The sequence below is a fragment of the Aegilops tauschii genome, chromosome 1 (genome assembly GCF_002575655.3).
Source record: "Aegilops tauschii subsp. strangulata cultivar AL8/78 chromosome 1, Aet v6.0, whole genome shotgun sequence".
Classification (NCBI taxonomy): domain Eukaryota; kingdom Viridiplantae; phylum Streptophyta; class Magnoliopsida; order Poales; family Poaceae; genus Aegilops; species Aegilops tauschii.
Window position 1 is genome coordinate 126,137,479 of NC_053035.3, and position 20,393 is coordinate 126,157,871.

Here is a 20,393-nt window from a genome sequence, read left to right on the forward strand (position 1 = left end):
TTATCTCTACTCTTATAAAAACGGAGTTGTTGATGATGGTGTGCCTGCCATCTTGCATTATAGGCCGTCCGATTTATACCTGGCGGATAGCAAGGAAACTATGATGGTTGAAGTTGGCAACAATCATGATTGTAGATTCTTATTGAAATAGAGAAACGAATTCAAATTTAGTTCGAATTGCAGCGGTAGTATAGACATTTGGAATGCACTAAAATGTTGGCATGAGTAGGTTACATGCATTATACAGCAAGCGAAAAAATTTAATCGGACATAGCATGGATTCATACTCCCTCCTTCCATCTATATAGGACGTAATGAGATTTTTAAGACCGCCTTTGACTATTGACAAGATTAATAGTACATGACATGCACAATGTGAAAATTATATCATTGAAAGAACCTTTCACAGACAAATTTAACGGTGTGCTTTATGTAAGTTGCATGTCATATATCATTGCTCTAATATTTGGTCAAAGTTAGCATCGAAAAACGCATTAGGCCCTATATAGATGGAAGGAGGGAGTAGCTTTGAATAGCATTTGTATAGTAAAACGGGGCAAGACTCTCTCTTTGTGTGGTGTGAATAGTTTTATTTTTTCGTTTTCTTTTTGGTTGAGGGAAGTGCGTATTGATTTGGTACATACAAGTACAATATTACTACACATTAGGCTTGTCCCTAAAATTCAACCCGCGTCTTGTTATATCCCGAAAATTCAGATATCGTGCTCCCAAAACTGGCGCCTTCACAACCCGCGCCTTGCTATCCCAAAATTACAACGCGCGCGAAAACTCCCTCTAGCTGCCAAATCCCGACACGCGAAATCCCCCTTCTAACCATGAGCCGAAAGGGCTGCTAGTTCAAATCGGTGGGGGGTACTTTTGTAACACACCCTACATTTTGGACAAGCGCGTCCCTAAGTCATGCTTCACCCCCTCCCATCGCCCCGTTTTCGCCATTCGAAATCCCAGGCTGCCATAACCTCTTCGCTCCAGCCGCGAAACCCCACCCTCCTCCGTCCGCCACGTCACCGCTGCCCAGCCAGAGCCTCTTCCCCGATGACGTGTCCACCGCAACAGCTCGACGTCCCTCGTCCACCTCCCCGGATGAGGATCCGTCGTCCATCTCGCCGTCCCACCGGTTTAGCCGCCCCGTCCTCCACCTCCAAGGAGCTTCTCCGACGATCGCCTCGTCTATCGCGGCTGCTCCAACCCGACAGCGCCGCCTTAACCTGCTCCACCGGAACTGCAGCATCCTCACCGACTCCTCGGACGAAGCCGAGGCCTACTCGGCACCACCAAAGAGGTTGTACACTCATCGCATCGCACCTTCTCCTTAACTCGACCTCCCGGCACTGACGGTGCTCCATCCCGCACCCCCATGGAGCAGCTACCTTGAAGCCGGCACCGCGGGCGACATCTCCACGGCGGCTCTCCCCCAATGCGAGGCCCCTTCGGCGGCGGCGTCCATACCAGCCGGATCTGCTGCTGCTGCTCCGGCTCTCGCTCGCTCGCGCTGCTGCTGCTGCTGCTCCGGCTCTCGCTCGATCGCTCGCTCGCCCAGCTGCTGCTGCTGCTCTCCCCCTCGCTCGTGTTGTTGCTCTTCTCCGATTAAGCCACACTTCAGTCGACTGAATTGACTTTTGGGTCAGTCGATTTTCAGGGGTTGGGGGGCTCGCCGGAGTTAAGGAAGAACCACCCGCAGCGGAGACGGGGGCTCGCCGGAGAGGTACCGCACTATCTATCTTAGGGTTCAGGGTGGGGGCGGGGGGCCTAGAGGGTTGGCCGGGGCGGCGGTGGCGAGTTGTTTCGGGGCGGCGAGGCGGCGCTGGGGCCGGCGGGTCGGCCGGTGGTGGCTAGCGGCTCAGGGGGGTGCAGGTTGAAGATGAACTCCAGGCCCTCCCTAAACTACATGTCAAGTGCCTCTCTGCTATCATTGCGTTCAGTTTTGACAGTAGCATTCAGATTCCATAGTAAATTTCAGTTTCGACAGTTAAGTTCAGAGTCAACAGTTTTTACCTCATCTATTGTAGTCAAGTGGTTTTTGGTGATGTTAATTTTACATCAATTTTACATCATCTATTGGAGATGCTATTAGAACCCCACTTGAGATTGACGATGTCTGTCTTGTGCTGCTTCAGCCTTGACGTCTTACGGCTCACCGGAGCTGCTCCAACGACAGAACGATCCATCACAACAGAGCAGTGCCCTGGACGCCGCTACAGATTCCTCAGATCTTCCTCCACACCTCCGACAGCCACCTCTGCCTCAACTGCTTCAGCGACCAACCCAATGATGCTGAGGTCGACACGGCTACGGCAAAGAGGTTGTACACTTGTTGCATCACTTATTACTATACATTCACGTCGATCCATTAGGGCTATTTTGGTTCAACGGAAAAACATCGATCCACTGGTTGTTACCATCACTCTAAATTTCTGCATGCTCTCCTTACATAATCTCACAATATTTTTTTCGTATGCATGTCAGATATTGTACACAGTCATGCTGAACATGTAGAGAAAAAGAGAAGAGTTTTGCGCGGCAATACAATGTCATGCAGACATCGCTCCATGGTGGGTTCAATGGCAAACCCTCCCCACCCCTCTCCAGATTGTAATCCAGAGGAAAATATCTGTTCTGAGGCGGATTCAGACGCCGCTGATGACTCCTATTTACCCCCCAAGGTGTTTGCTCTACCTTGGCATGATGATGTTAGTCATATCATGCATATGTTGCCTTGCAGTGCCTACTTTTGACATCATATATGTCATCTGCTTAGTTTAGACATGTTCTGTAATGCCACCTGTTTAGTTTCTATATCATATATGGGAATTATGCAGTCTCATGTCTTTTAGCCAGCCATAATATATGTGAAATGTGCAATGCCATCCTGTTTAACCAGGCATCATATATTTGAATGATATCTTGCCCATCCTTTTCTTCATTACATTTCCATTTGTCGACAATGTTTGTACATTAAACTACTCTTCCTATGAATCAGCCATTTGGGTGGGAGATGGAAAAATCTGGAGTGAAAACAAGGCCTTTAGAGCACACAGTGCTACCTGTCGAAGCAGATCTCTTGTTGGGTCCCGATAGCTCCTCAAAGATGGATTCAGAGACAGATGACCAGTCCTATTCCCCCACTGAGGTGTATGCTCTAACTTGGCACGGTTATACTGCTCATATCATGCATACGGTGTCTTGCTTGCATAGTTTAGACATCATATACACAATATTCAACACCATGTTCTTAGTTCAGACATCATATCGAATGCCCTCTGTTTAGCATATAAATCACATATGTGAATTAAATGATGCGATCCTGATTACTTAGATAACATGTAGGTGAATTATGTCATGCGATCCTGTTTAGTTATTCATCATATCTTTGAATTATGTTATGCTATGCTATCCAGTTTAGATAGACATCATATATGTGAAATTATGTCATGCTATCCGTTTTAGTTAAACAATATACATGTCAACTATTTCATGCCCTCTTTTTTCCACACTATCTATTGTATCTGTCTCTCATACAATGTCTGTACATTCAACTATGTTTCCTGTTTATCAGCCATTTGAATTGGAGCGGGTGATGCCAGTATCTAGCGGATTAAAAACACGGTCTTAAAATAAAACAGTGCTACCTCTTGGTGGAGATAGCACCCCGGTTGTACATGCACAAGAACCAGCCCTACCACACATAACCCAAACTCTCGCAGATTGTACCCCTACTGCGATGGACAGAGAACCAGCTTCACCCAATCTAACCCCAACCCCAGCCGATAGTAACCCAGTTCCTGTTGACACAACACCATCTCCACCACAGAGCTCCCAAACAAGAGCAGTTAGTAAGGCAGCTCCAGTGCCCAAAGGGCCAATACTATCACGGCGAACCCCAACTCCACCAGTTAGTACGCCTATTCCTGTGGAGGAAGCACAACCAGCTAGTCGTAGTTTAGCATCTATCACATTTGATGTTGTTAAATCGTATGTGCGTATCTTCCCATCTTGGAAATATTATACTGAAGATGAAGGAAAATGCCAGTTGCAGGTGTTTGTCCAGGAGTTATGTGTAAGTAATGTTATTCATGGCAATTACTTTGCTTCGTCCCATACATCCTACCTCCATGATGGTTATAATATAGCAAATTTTCCCATTTTTCTCTATAGAGAAGGACCGATTTGGAAACTCAGGATGAGGTAACCTGTGCTAATACCTCTGCTATCTTCAAGAATACTTGGTGGCAGTGTCGGAATTACCTGAAGAAAACGTACTTCACCAGCAAAGAAACTCATCAAATTCCCTTACGTTCTCCTGAGACACATTTACTGGATGATGACTGGGAACGCCTTGTTCTGTACTGGTCCCGAACCAAGAATGTGGTAAGGTCTATGAGCTCATTTTCCATTTTTAAGTATTATATTCTTGCGTCTTACTGTACTCTGTTCATGTAGAACAAGTGCCTAAACCTGAAGAACAACTGTTCTAATTTAAGATTCCATTGCTATCATAGTTCAAAAAAGCGCTAGGCGTTAATTGTGCGTTTTGCCACCGCCTTGCGCTTTACTGACCAAAGTGCATGCTTATGTGCAGTTATGCACAGATTATGCGTAGTTATGCGCAATGCGTTTTGCCAACGCCTAGAGCCTAGGCGCGCTTAAGCGCTCGCTTAGGCGCGCCTTTTTTAACTATGATTGCTTTGCTCTTGTATCACTGTATTTACTCATACAAACTTATTTTTAAATTGAAGGATCCAATCGAAACTCCAATGGCACAGCAGGTATGTTCACGCATGTTTCTTTAACAGGTTTGCTCTTATCAATAGCTTTGTTGATTTCAATTTCAATTGTGTATACAGTTGACTTTCATATCATGCACATTACTAGCATCACAACAGAGCCAATAGTGTTGTTGTACATGTAGACCCGTGGTACCCATCTGAAATCTTGTTGTGCCGTGTAGTTTCCCATGCTTTGTATTCTTTCACTACTGCTTTGTCTTGAACTGATATGATTTGAACCGTGTCTCTATTTTGATTTGGCAAGACAATGCAGTGACCATAGGACATAGATATATGTTTGTTTGATGCTTTTATTATGTACTAGTACTTGGCAATAGAAGACTTGGTAGTTTAATCCTGTCCACCTTACTAATGAACTGGTTCACCGAAATGAGTTTCATATACTAGTACATGCTAAACTTGTTATGTGTCTACTTGTTTCTTCTTTTAGAATGCTGACGGAATATTGGGGAAGAGTGCCTTATTAAGCAATGGTAAAGGAAGTAATGCAGATAAGGTTCAGGATAGTGACACATCCTTGTTGGTCTCCAACAAAGCTCATAAAATAGCTAAGGAAGACTATCTTGAAGACAGCGAGACAACCCCAAAGTCCTGTCTTGGTTTAGTGTTCGAGTTACTGGCCACTACCGCTTGCACAAGCTATTCAAACTCACTGTGTGAATCAGTTCGGTTTCTTGAGTCTCAACTACAAGCTGAAAGACATCGATCAGCTGTGATGCGACAAGAAGCGGAAGGATTGCGGAAGTCCCTGGAGCATTCAAATGCATACTTTCTGGTGCAACAGCAAGCGTTGGAGGATTTTAGCGCCAAACAGGACAAAGCTAATCAGCTTGCTAAGCTTATTGCCAGCATGGTGGATACCCAGGATAACGTTTCTTGAGCTCTTGTGAAGTTGTTTGAGTTATGCTCTTGTTTTGCTGCCGCATTTATTTGCACTGGTGGCCAATTTTGACGGCCAGTGTATGTAATGTGCTGCTTTGTTCCCCATATTTGCACTGGTGGCGAACTTTGATGCCCAGTGGATGTAATATGTGTAATAGCAGTAATAGGCTAGCGTTAATTGCTTGCTTATTTATTTCCTTATTGTCTTGTTTAGTTGTTTGCTTGTAGTCACTGCAGTTCTTTTTCTGTTTTTTTTTCTAGTGGCCACAATAGCCTATTTTTTTGTAACTAGGCCAAAATAATCATGGCAACACACGGACTGTTGTAACCATGGGCCTCCGGCAGGCCGTTTGATCCATGGTCCTTCGTCCGGCCGTAGGATCCATCGGCCTTCTATACGGGCCTTAGGGTCCATGGGCCTTCTACGGGCCGTAGGGCCCATGGGCCTTCTACGGGTCGTACGATCCATGGGCCTTCTACGGGCCGTACTATCCATGGGCCTCATACGGGCCGTAGGATCCATGGGCCTTCTACGGGGCGTATCATCATTTCGCCAATCATGGGCCGTACTATTCGTGGACCATAACGGGCCGTTAATAGGCCGTATTTGATAACTCTATGAAAATAGCCCAACTGGTTTTTTTACATGAAAACGACCCAACGTATTAACGGTCCGCAAACGGGCCGACTGTAACGACGGGCTGAATTTGGCCCACAAGCAAAAAATGACAGTAACGGGCCGTATGTAACCGAATTCTGCAAATGAGCCCAAGAACCAATGGGCCCTGAGAAGGCCGAAAGATAACTTGGGCTGGAAATGGCCCAATGGAACAATGGGCCGTTAATGGGTATAAAGTGATACACTGTTCATTACGGGCCAGTTTCACCACGGGCCGTTAATGGGCCAAGAGTTACAAAGGTCCTCATATGGGCCGAAAGAAGTCATGGGCCACACATGGGCCGGAAGTTAAAACGGGTTGAATCATATTGGACGGCCCAGATGACGCTACTGGGCCTAATTCGGATAGGGCGTAACGGGCCCTGGGTTAGCGGGCTGCAAATGGGCTATATGCGAACAAGCCGTTAATAGGCTTTCCGTGGGCCGGCCCGCCACCTTTTGACCAAGTCAAACGGGCCGGCCTTTTCACAGGAATGGGCCTCTGTTGGGCCGTGCGACGTGTCGCCGTATCATAGGCGCCTTCGGTCCAATGAGCGGATGATATCTGTCCCAACGGTGAGCCGACACGTGTTTCCTCCAGCCAATGATGATTTTACACGTGGAAAATCCCGATTGGTCGGGGCTGTTAATGGGTTATCGGATCCAAAACCCGACCCGATAGCTTAATGACATTCCGTTACGGTGGATGCCACGTGTCGGTCACCCTTGGCGAAAGCACTTCTGTGACGCGCGATTTATCGTCATGGAAGTGGACACTTCCGTGATGATAATTTTGGTAATGTCATGGAACACTTCTACCACAACACAGGTATGACTATCTTGATTCTGTCATAAAATCGTCATGGATGTACATGCATGACAAAAAATGCGACCTACTGTGACAAACACGTATCATCACGGAAGTGTATTTTTTTGTAGTGATAACATGCGATTGTAGAATATTATAGCCATGCCAAGCAAGCAATATGTATGCTACTTACTACTATCCAAGGGAAGCATGAAAGGCAAAGTTTTCCAATTTCATGGTTGCACCACACTCCGTCCTCGCTCAGATTCCAAACCTTGGCGCATGGGGCTCTTTGGGCTGCTCGCCCTCACCGGTGTTGCGCTACTCGACATGGCCAGCACCCAGCAGGCTACAACAAGTCGGCAGCGTGCCATTGATCAACACACCATGTTGAGCGACCGTAGGCAGAGCGGGTGAGAGGGAGGCGCGTTCTATACCCTGCTATGCTTTTGTGGAGGCAACGAACGTGAGCTGGTTCGATGGTTCGGCACCACCGGCGACGACGCAACCCGTCAGCGGGAGCTCTCCACTTTTTTCGGCCAGACATCCAAAGTAATAATGGAGGAGGAAGAAACAGAACACTAGGCTGTTAATCGAACAAAAAAATGAGAAACTTGTGAGTAATTCATCAAGGAGTGATCAAGGTGGAATGCTAACCCGTGGAGGTAGCGGCGGCAACAATAGGTGACCTAGATGGAACATCGTTGACCTATGGCGACGGCAGCGGCAGCAAGAATAAGTGACCTAGAGGAAGGTGCCTTGAGAGAAGCTTCTACCCACGGAACTACCGACGAAGGGGATATGAAGTAATGGATGAGGCATTGGTGGGAGCAGACGAAGAGGAAACGGCGGTAGTTTCTATTGGGACTCATGATAACCCACAAGTATAGGGGGTCATAATAGTTTTCGAGGGTAGAGTATTCAACCCAAATTTATAGATTCGACACAAGGGGAGCCAAAGAATATTTGTAAGTATTAGCAGCTGAGTTGTCAATTCAGCCACACCTGGAGATTATTTATCTGTAGCAAAGTGATCAGTAGAAGGGTAGTATGATAGTTTTGATAATAGTAGCAGCAGCAATAGTAACGGTAATAGTGATAGCAGTGATTTTGTAGCAAGTGCAACAGTAACAAATAGCAGTAGACTTAGCAAAAACAATATGTAGGAAAATCGTAGGCATTGGATCAGTGATTTTCTGGATGATATTCATGATGTGAAAGTTACAACCTAGGGCGATAAGACACTAGCTCCAGTTCATAAATATAATGTAGGCATGTATTCCGTAAATAGTCATACGTGCTTATGGAAAGAACTTGCATGACATCTTTTGTCCTACCCTCCCGTGGGAGCGGGGCCCTATGGGAAACAAAGGGATAATAAGGCCTCCTTTTAATAGAGAACCGGAACAAAGCATTAACATGATGAATACATGAACTCCTCAAACTACGGTCATCACCAGGAAGTGTCCCAACTATTGTCACTCCAGGGTTGTCGGATCATAACACGTAGTAGGTGACTATAACCTGCAAGATCGGATCTAGAACATAGATATAATGGTGATAACATAAACGGTTCAGATATGAAATCATGGCACCCGGGGCCAAAGTAACAAGCATTAAGCATGGCAAAGTCATAGCAACATCAATCTCAGAACATAATGGATACTAGGGATCAAGCCCTGAAAAAACTAATTCGATTACATGACGAATCTCATCCAACTCCTCACCGACCAGCGAGCCTACAAAGGAATTACTCACTCCCGGTGGGGAGCATCATGGAATTGGTGATGGAGAAGGGTTGGTGATGACGAAGATCGAAGATCCCCCTCTCCGGAGCCCCAAACGGGCTCCAGATCTGGCCTCCCGATGAAGAACAGGAGACGGCGGCGGCTCCATCTCGTGAAACACGATAATTCTTTCTCCCTGTTTTTTTAGAAAAATAGGCTTTTATAGCATCGGTTTCAGGGTCTGTGGGGCCACCAGGTGGGGACAATCCACCTGGGCACGCCTGGAGGGGGTGGCGCGCCCTGATGGGTTGTGCCCACCCAGGTGCCCCCCTCCTGTGGTTCTTAGCTCCAGAAATTCTCTTTATTGATATAAAAATTCCTCGCAAAGTTTCGTTCCAATCCGAGAACTTTTATTTCTACACAAAAACAACACCATGGTAGTTCTGCTGAAAACAACGTCAGTTTGGGTTTTCATTCAAATGATGCAAATTAGAGTCCAAAACAAGAGGAAAAAGCGTTAGGAAAAGTAGATACAACGGAGACGTATCAATTCCCCCAGGCTTAAACCTTTGCTTGTCCTCAAGCAATTTAGTTGATAAACTGAAAGTGAAAAAGAAAAACTTTTACGAACTCTTTTGCTCTTGTTTGCATAAATAAGCTTAAACAGCACCCAAGTTTTCAGCCAAGATTATAACTAACCACGTCAACCATAACTCTTAAAAATTATATTAACTCATATCAATAACATAATCAGCTAACGAGCAATAATAAGATAACTCAAACAATCAACACATTGTCAAAACAGCCATGATATAATATGACAATAGTGGTATCTCGCTAGCCCTTTCTGAGACCGCAAAACATAAATGCAGAGCACCTCCAAAGTTCAATTAGTGACTAAAAATTGTAATTGATGGTAGAAAAGATCCAGTCATGATGCACCCAACATTAGCTACACACAATGCATATGCATGACAGCAGTGCTCTCAGGTTCCGGCGCTTATTTTAGAAGGTGATGACACAAGATAAAAGTAAATAGATAGTCCATCCGCAAAGGGAAGCAGTGATTTGCAGAGGTGCCAGAGCTCAAGTTTTTAAAACAAAGGTAAATGTTATTTTGAGAAATGCACCCTTCTTGTTTACTTCGCGACCATCAGTTGTCCATATCTTCCATGCTAAACACGTTAGTGGCGGTTCCCAAGCGATAAAGTAAAGGTTATGACTCCGTAGGAATTTTTGTTTGATTATTTATAAGCTCAATTCTTTTTGCAGTTTTGGACTGGGCATCCCTATTACCGCCCCCTTCTCGTGCAATGGCGAGTGAATGAACACTCATCCCGAGAATAACCCGCTTAGCATGGAACATACCGACTACCTCCTGTCACTTTATGAACAATCCAGGCACACAAAAAGGATATTTATTTGAAGTTTTTAGAAGTGGCACATGCAAATTTACTTAGCACAGCAGGGTAATACCGCATATAGGTAGGTATGGTGGACTCATCTGGAATAACTTGGGTTTAAGGTTTTTGATGCACAAGCAGAATTCCCGCTTAGTATAGGCCACCGCGGTGGGCACAACCCACCTGGGCGCACCTGGGCCCCCAAACGCGCCCTGGTGGGTTGTGCCCCCCCTCGGGGCACCCCCAGGTGCTTCTTTGGCCCATCCCGGGTGTTCTGGTCCATAAAAAATCTCCAAAAAGATTCGTGGTGTTTGGACTCCGTTTGATATCGATTTCCTGTGATGTAAAAAAAGCAAAAAACAGCAACTGGCACTAGGCACTGGGTCAATAGGTTAGTCCCAAAAAATAATAAAAATTTTCTATAAAATGATTGTAAAACATCCAAGAATGATAATCAAACAGCATGAATACTTCATAAATTATAGATACGTTGGAGACGTATCAATCAACACAGTGAATCATGTGAAACAACATGGAAAGAAAAAAAGAACGAAGCACATGGGCGGCCAATGCTTACCAAGAAGGTGGAGATGTCGGTTTTTGTAAGGACTTTCGTATATGCAGTGTGAACTCCAGCCCAGTCTGTTGCTGGTGCAACTGCTGGTTCCGTTGCCGCTGCACGGGCCGGAGCAGATGCAAGTGCAACTTCAAGTCTTGGTGCAGGTGTCGGAGCCGTTTCTGGTGTATTTGAGGGGCAAATATTTGATGGCATGGAGATCATCTCCGCGAGCCATATGGATATGGAGGATAAAGTCCTCGATCCAGACCCCAGGGTCTGTCGTTCCGTCGTATGCCTCTATGTTCACGGGTTTGAATCCCTCTGGAAATTCGTGATCCAGCACCTCATCGGTGAAGCATAGGGGGTGCGCGGCACCCCTGTATTTGGATGTGTCATGGCATTCTGACGGTTGTAGTGTTCGGTTTTTCTTTCTGTGCTGGAGCTCACTTCCTAGATCCGTAGATGGACCTGGTTATACCGGATTTTTGGCGCAAGTCCTCACGTAGATCATGTGCTGACTTATGTGCGACATCGTTAGCCGCCCTATCGCGGCCACGGGGTGGTCGATCCGGCTGATCGGCCGTTTTATTTTTCGGCTGTATAGGCTCTAAGGCCTCGTCATCGAATTCGGGCAGCAGCTTGCGCTTTGGATAGCTCTTTGTGTGGCGATTGCCACCGTACTTTTCTTCAGTGTCGAGCACTTTGTTCCATCTACTGTTGAGTGTATTCTGTGCTACCTTAAGCCTTTGCTTCTACTTCTTTAGACTCCTCGCGATGGCAATAAGCCTTCTATGGAGGTTCTCTTGTTCCAAGTGCCTTTCCGGGATGATGTGTGCATCGTCGTCCAGACTGTTCTCCTCTCCCGAGACAGGTTGATTAGCTTTATCCTCGGCGTCGCCGTGATCGGACAGCGGCTCCGTACTATGTTCGCCATCCGCTGGCTCATCCTGATCCGTCGCTGGGTCCATGTGGTCGTCGTTTCCTTTGGAGTCGACCGGGGTATTATTTTTCCTTGCGCGGTTATTGCTGTTTTTGCCAAGGCGGGATTTGGAGTGGCGCCTACGCCGTCGCTTTGGTTGCTTCTCGAGGGAACTATCCTTTGTTGCGTCCTTCCGTTCCTCATCATTGTTTTCTTTGGGTGTATCCACCATATATATATCGCGTGATGAAGTGGCTGTCCAGCGCCCTGTGGGCGGTGGTTCCTGTTCCTCTCCTGCATCGTCGTCCATACCGTCGATGTCTTCGGAGTCGAAATCGAGCATGTCGGTTAAGTCGTCGACAGTGGCTATTAAGTGGGTGGTGGCTGGGGAACGAATTTCTTCGTCGTCCGCTTCCCGCTCGAGCCGGACATAGTTCGGCCAAGGGCCTCCTGACAAGGAGAGAGACCTTAATTAATTTAGCACATCGCCCAAGGGCGAGTGCTGAAAGATATCCGCGGAGGAAAACTCCATGATCGGCGCCCAATCAGATTCGATAGGCATGGACGCAGGCGGTTCGGAACCCGTGGCCGGGGACGAATCCAAGGATCCGGCAACACAGGTCTCGTAGGAGGTAAAGTCAGCATTCGACTCTATCGCCGCTGAGTGTGCGGCCTCCGTGACGGGGTCCATCCACCCGTCCTCAGACGACGCGATCTACTCCGGATCGAGGGCCAGAGTTGCCACAGGGGTGATCTCCCGAACACTGTCCGGCGGCAGAGCTAAGTCATGCTCGTCGTGACTGTGCGGCGCACCTGACATGGGCTCGAATCCGTCGAAGATCAAGTCTCCGCGGATGTCAGCAGTATAGTTTAAGTTTCCAAACCTGACCTGATGGCCAGGGGCGTAGCTCTCGATCTGCTCCAAATGGCCAAGCGAGTTGGCCCGCAGTGCGAAGCCGCCAAATACAAAGATCTGTCCGGGGGGAAAAACCTCACCCTGGATCGCATCGTTGCCGATGATCGAAGGAGCCATCAAGCCTTATGGTGACGGCACAGTGGAACTCTCAATGAAATCACCAATGTCGGTGTCAAAACCGGCGGATCTCGGGTAGGGGGTCCCGAATTGTGCGTCTAAGGCGGATGGTAACAGGAGGCGGGGGACACAATGTTTACCCAGGTTCGGGCTCTCTCGATGGAGGTAATACCCTACTTCCTGCTTGATTGATCTTGATGATATGAGTATTACAAGAGTTGATCTACCATGAGATCATAGAGGCTAAACCCTAGAAGCTAGCCTATGGTTATGATTGTTGTTCTCCTACGGACTAAACCCTCCGGTTTATATAGACACCGGAGGGGGCTAGGGTTACACAAAGTCGGTTACAAGGGAGGAGATCTACAGATCTGAATTGCCAAGCTTGCCTTCCACGCCAAGGAGAGTCCCACTCGGACACGGGACAAAGTCTTCAATCTTGTATCTTCATAATCCAACAGTCCAGCCAAAGGATATAGTCCGGCTGATCGAGAGGGCCCGAACCTGGGTAAACATTGTGTCCCCCGCCTCTTGTTACCATCCGCCTTAGACGCACAGTTCGGGACCCCCTACCCGAGATCCGCTGGTTTTGACACCGACAGTGGGTAAGTTGGTGCACCCCTGCAGGGAAGAAAACATCTATCGATAGCCTGTCCTACGGTAACGGACACTTGGAGTTGTATCCCGATCGATACAACTAGAACTGGATACTTGAGAGGATAACTGGATAGTATGGCTTTGGGATTGCTTTCTTGTAGGGAGTCGAGGAAGAGTCTCTGGGCGAGGTTGATAACACTACTACTACTTTACTTTATGCTACTCTTATCTCTTCTGATGCTGCAAGATGCTTGAAGCTACTTGAAGATGCTAGTCTTCGATAGGCTAGGCTTTCCCCTTCTCTTCTGGCATTCTGCAGTTCAGTCCACAGATACAGCCCATTTCATTGATACCGATGCATATGTAGTGTAGATCCTTGCTTGCGAGTACTTTGGATGAGTACTAACGGTTGCTTTGCTACCCCCTTTTCCCCCTTCTTTCTTCTTTCCGGTTGTTGCAACCAGATGGTGGATCCCAGGAGCTAGATGCGACCCAGTTGACTACTACTACTAGCCGATGGAGCCTACTACTATGTGGAGGCCGCCGAAGACCAGGAGTAGTTAGGAGGTCCTATGCAGGAGGCCTTGCCTATTCGATCGTGTTGCTTTTGTGCTGGCCTTCTTAAGGCATCCTTGTTTAACTAATGTCTGTACTCAGATATTGTTGCTTCCGCTGACTCTTGTGTATTCGAGCTTATGTATTCGAGCCCTCGAGGCCCCTGGCTTGTAATATAAAGCTTGTATTTATTTTTAATTTGTGTCTAGAGTTGTGTTGTGATATCTTCCCGTGAGTCCTTGATCTTGATCGTACACATTTGCATGTATGATTAGTGTATGATTGAATCGAGGGCGTCACAAGTTGGTATCAGAGCCGACTGCCTGTAGGTAGCCCCCTTTCCAACTCCTTGGCCGAAGTCGAGTCTAGTCACTACAAAAAACTTTTACTAACATGGCTGTGTGGCTTATGGGCTCACGTCGCCATTGGGTGGTATTAGGATCTTTTACTCCTCGTCTATACTCTGGGACTCTGATCTCTCTTCTATTCGGGTTAAACGAATTTACTAACTCTAACATTAGGATCCCGTGACCACATTCACCCCAAAGTTGGATATGCCATAGTTATTCCTTAGAATAGTATTCTTAATAGTACACAAACTGTCGTGTTGACTACTATGTGGTATCCATCGTACCTCTTTCACTGTGTAAGTTTCATCATGAATGATCCTTTGTCTTACAAATGCTCGATGCTGAACTACCCCTGTTACATGTTAGCAGGATGGTTAGACCCGCTGGTCGTGGCCGTGGTGCCAACGATCCACCACTGCCCGAATTCTTTGCTAGAATGATGCAACAGTTTGAGCTGAACCGCCAGTTCATGGAAGGAATGATGGCTCAGTTTCCTCAATCGAATATGAATCAGCAGCCAGCCCCAGTAACTCTGCAGGACTTCTTGCGCCTCAACCCGACCATCTACCGCAGCTCAACTCAGCCCCTTGATGCTGATGACTGGCTCCGCGACATCACGTATGAAATGGAGTCTGCTAGTGTGGCCCCTGCTAGCTACGTCACCTTTGCATCTTTCTTTCTGAAGGGTCCCGCTGCTCAATGGTGGGACAGCCACAGGCGTACCCTACCTACTGGAACGGTCATCACTTGGCCGGATTTCCAAGCTGCCTTCCATGCTCGTTTTATTCCTCAAGGAATCATGGACAGGAAGAAGCACGAGTTCCGCAACCTCACCCAAGGAAACAAGTCTGTAGATGCTTATCAATGGGAATTCTTGGAATTGTCCCGCTACGCTGAAGAAGACATTGCTACTGATGCTCGTAAGCAAGAGAAGTTTCATGACGGACTTCACCCTGATATTAAGCTAGCACTGCTCATTCATGACTTTGCCGACTTCGCCACCTTGGTGAGCAAGGCTATTCAGGTTGAGACTGGTCTTCAGGAACACTAGGGATCCCTCAGGCGCAACCGTGACGCTGGCTCATCTTCGGGCCCGTCAGCGTAGAAGCGTCGAATATGGATTCCCCACAGCATGTATCGTCCAACTGCACCTGCACCAAGACAGTCCTATGCTACACCTCGTCTGCCTCCTCCACCGTAGATGCAGCCTCTTTGAGTTGTACAACCCCAAGCTCCTGCTCCCAATCCCAATGATGGTGTGTGCTTCAGATGTGGCCGTCCAGGTCACCTTTCCAAAGAGTGCAATCAGAAAAGGGACAGCTGGTTCTGCCTTCAACTGGACGTAATGTCGGTGTACGAAAGTAGGGGCTCTCCTTTGTACCCCTTTACTTGTGCACGGGCAGTCAGAGCCACGCCTGCGACCACACTTAGCAAGGCAGAGGAGGCAAGCAGAAGTGCAAGGCTACCAGAGCAGCGCTCCAATCAAGGGTGCAGAATACGGAGCAACAAGATGGGCTTTCCCCCAACAAGACCCTTGCCGGGGCAAGTCGCCCCAACGCCAGCATTGCAGCCACCCTTGAGCCTGAGAGTTCCGACACCATCGACAACATTGGAACCGAGGATCAAGAAGTGCATGCATGGTGGCATGCAGATCTTGTGAAGACAGAGAGCCTACAAATCCTAGATGAGGACCAGAAGACAAGACAACTGCAAGGCTCCTTGCCGAGGATGCCCACGAGGCCCCGGCAAGGCACCTTGCCGAAGACACCCGCAAGGCCCCGGCAAGACTCTTGCCGAGGGTGCTTACAAGGCCCCGACAAGAGCCTTGCCGGGAATATACGCGAGACAGCGGCAAGGCCTTGCCGCCCCATCGCCGCCCCAGCTCAGCGGCCAACCCACCAACTAAAGCAAGTACCCATGTGGCAGTACGTGGATACTAATCCAACTAGTCAAGCACCTGCGTGGTGGCATGCATATCTTCATGAAGACCCTACCACCACGCCAACTAAGCAGCCTGCCAGCCTACATGGCGCTGCACGTCTCGTTTGCCTAGACGCGTGTCGAAGCAAGACGGAGCGGCGACGGACGGGGCGGGCCTTGTTACCGTCCCCGATAAAGCAAGGGGACACCTCAGGAGCGCATTTAATGCATTTTGTCCCATAATGACAGGTGATAAGCTTGTACACTGTATAGCTTTCCACCTTCCTGAGCAAAAATATTTCATCACTTTTTGGAATATTTTTGCTACAGAAAATATTTTTTGTTCTGGACAGAAATGTAGTTTCTATAGCAACTACCATTTTACTTGCTCAACGGTGGCTGAATTTTCTTGTGCATCGTCACCTTAGTAAATGATTGCTAGCCTCCAAAGCCCAGCCCCCAACTCTCAGTATTTTGACCACAGTAAGCTCTCAAAGTTACTATCCAGAAACATACCAGGAAGTTGAAATCCATGTTACTCCGCCTGAGCTCAAACCAAAGTGTGGTAATCTCTCAATCTACTACGGACTACACGCCAGACATGAAGTTTAGGCTTAGCTCGGCCTGAGGTCAGAGTTCACGCGGTGACCGCGTTCGTCCAGGCGTGCTGGCATATGGCCGACGCGCTCTGCATCGCGCCCGCGCCTCTGTTGCTCGCGTGATCGCTTCCCCGCCTGCCAAACCTTGCGAAACTTCGCCCCGATCATCGTCCTGACCCTCATAACTCTCTCCTGGGGCTCGTCAACGCCGGAGCTTGCCACAGCGAGCACGGGCGTGGTCCGGCCAACCCAACAGTGCGATGCGCACTGTGTTCGTCGCCACCCCCTTGCTCATGTGCTCGTCTCCACTCGCCCACAGTGCCCGCGTGAGCTGCATTGCCTTCCCCTCGCTCACTTGCGCCGTTCGTCACCGGGCGCCGTGTCCAGGTGTCCTCCGGCGGAGCCCGAGCCCCTCTCATCGCTCGGCTATAAATAGAGACCTCCCTAGCCTCCTCGAGCATCATCCACTCCTCACACACACTCCACAAACTCGTAGAAAGCCGTAGCCCGGCCGGGCAGGCCGCGGGCCACCGTCCCCGAGCTCGAGCTCGCCAGCGATCCCCTCGGGTCGTCCGACCACCCCTAGCTAACCTACGGGTACGGGCAGGTGCGCCTCCGTCTCCTCTTTCGATCCCTCCCTCCAGTTCTGGCCAAGGAGCCCTCCTCGCCGGCGTGTGCTCCGGCGGAGCCTCGCCGCCCTCTGTTTCCCTCTCCCCCTCCCTCTCACCTGACTAGTGGGGCCCGCTAGTCAGCCACTCTGTACACGCCCGAAGCAGTACGAGTGCTAGCGCCCGCGAGGTTTACGCCTTCGACGTCATCCCCCCCTAGTTCTATTTATTTAAATTCAAAATTCAATTTTATCCAGAGAGCTTCAAGCAGCCAAAACTTTTTAACCATAACTCCAAATGAATTGATTCTTTTTGCATTGTGTTCTTTATGAAGAAATCTAGAAGCTCCCCAAAAATGAGATTTTTTTCTCTGCTGTCTAGATTTTCTGGTGAATTTTAGAAGGGTTCTTGATGTTTTCTTTTTGTGTTTATAATTGTTTTTAGAAAGTGAAGCTTGTCTTGAGGATCACCAGGAGGATTGTGAACCTCATCTGCACTAAGGCAAGCCACAGCAACATTTTCATGGTGCCATTACAATATTTGTGATTTTTCAACTTGAATTAATGGTTTAATCCATGCATTTAAATCACTAGAATAATATTTACATTCTGTTGGTTGCTTGTTTGAGTTGATATGCTTAGTTTACAGAAGTTTGAAGCTAATTTAGTTGGTTAAGTAACTAGAAGTAATATTTGTTATGAAGAAGTAATATGGTTATGGATATAAGTAATTGTTTTTGAGTTATTTTCTTAAATGAGATAAATGATAAATTTGCTAAGTAAAGATTCTGTTTAAAGTGATGATAAATCATAACCAGAGGGGTGTTATGAGTTGTTGATGTCTATGCTTAGTGTGGATATGGGTGACCCGATTATTTCCGTTGATATACGATGCATATGCTTGTGATGCATTTTCATGGCATATCATGACACCGGTTACTTTCACCTTATGATGAACCTGATAAGAACTCAACTTGAAAATATCATTGATCGGGTCATGGTGCCACTCAATCGAGTTTTCCCAATGCAACCACATTTGCCTTTATGGGAAGGCCTTTATTCGATCCATTGTCATGCCTTTGGTTGGTGCCTCCAATGAGGGAAGGTTATGGGCGTGCGGTACCCTGGCCCGGTAAGCGGACATAACCTTGTGTGCCCGTTGTTGTTGTTGTTATGGTACCTTGTCCCCATTTGGGACCGTTTATGTTTTGCCACGACGGTGGCCGTTGGTGTCTTTGGTAGACACGGGGCCACCCAGGACTAGCCTAGTGGGGAGTGAGTCGGAGTGGCCGGGAGAGTGTCATGGCAATGGAGGGGTTTCATCGGAACGGTTGGTCCACCCGAATGGGAGTGCGAGGCCATGGGTTCCGTGGTGTGGGTACAGTGCGCTACCTCTGCAGAGTGTATTAAATCTATCGATAGCCGAGTCCACGGTTATGGACACGCTTGAAAGTAGGTCACACCATGGGTCAACGTTTAATTAAGTTTGCAAACTAAGATATGAACTTTGCACCGTTGAGAAGATGATGTTTGGGAAAACATTGTGTTGATGGAGACCAAGTTGTTGGTCCGTTTGTGATCTTGGTAAGATCACCATTTGGTTATGAGGTAACCCGATCAAAGACCATGAGGTTGGTCCGTTTGTGATCTGAGAGCGATCACCATTTGGTAAGCAAGTCCGAGGGACTTATATCACAAGACATGATCACTGCATGTATGATATGATGTTGCATTAGTAAAGCAATTGGTCAAATATCATGATATTGCTTGTCATTATATTTATGTTTGTTGTGAGCTTGCAAGTACATTCAATGTACTGACCTGGCGTGTCATGCCAGCTTTCAAGAAAGTCTCCTTGGAAAGGAGTGCTGTCCGAGTCTAGATCGTGTCCACATCGGTGTCCTTGTGCTATGGAGTTCCGCTACGACATCATTCCGCTGCCGCGTAGTTGTTATGATCGAGGCCCCCTTTATGTTCCCTAAATAATGTACATATTGTTCAGCCGCACCGTGTGTGCTGCTTGGCCTCGCCACTTGTTGTAATATGAACTATGATCCGCTAGCATCAATAAAGCGGTTGTTTTCTGTACCAAGATGTTGTGTGTTACTAGAAGACATGGTCTCTGGGCTGGCAATGCATGGTAAACCGGTTGCTCTGAGCCGCGGTGCCACACAGCCCCTTTGACTATAAAAGGAGGCTCGCGGCGTACTAAGGAAGGATTCGGATCTTTTGGACGACGCACACACCGTAGCTAGTTCAAGAGCTCAAGAACACTCAAATATACACCAAAGCAGGACTAGGTTATTACGCATCCTCGCGGCCCGAACCTAGGTAAACGATCCTCGTGCTGGCTTCTAGACCCGCTCTTTGCACAACCCCGCGCCCGCCAACCGTAGAAGGGATCCCAGTGATCCCATAGGTGTCGTTTCCACCGACATCCTTGGCGCGCCAGGTAGGGGCTGGCGCAGTTGTGAAAATCCGGTCTAGCAGTTAGTTTAGCAGTTCTTCATCGCCATGGCTCCCAAGAAGAAGACGATCACGGCGATCGGTTCATCTGGAGCCGAACGGCCCGTACCAGTGCGGGCGAGCGACAGGGTGGTCGCGGATGGAAGCCGAGGCGCGGCCCGCGAACACCCACATCGCTCTAGCAGCCAAAGCTTGGCGAGCGGCATCGTTCGTGCATGAGACAATGAGCCGCACGCCACCAAGTCCAAAGACGGAGCCGTGCCCCCCGCGGGCGGCGCGGGGCCCTCCAAGGGCGGCGTCATGCCACCTACAGGTGGCATGGTGACCACCAAGACGCCTATGCCGGCGTCCGCAGCGCGCTCCTCTCAGGTTGAGCGCGACGAGCAGTGCCACCGCGCCAGTGATCCCGGGCACCGCCACGGGAAGAGTCCTATGCATCATTCACGGGACGTAGAAGACCAGCATGCACGCCGAGGCGCTGGCGAAAATGGCGCGCAGCCGC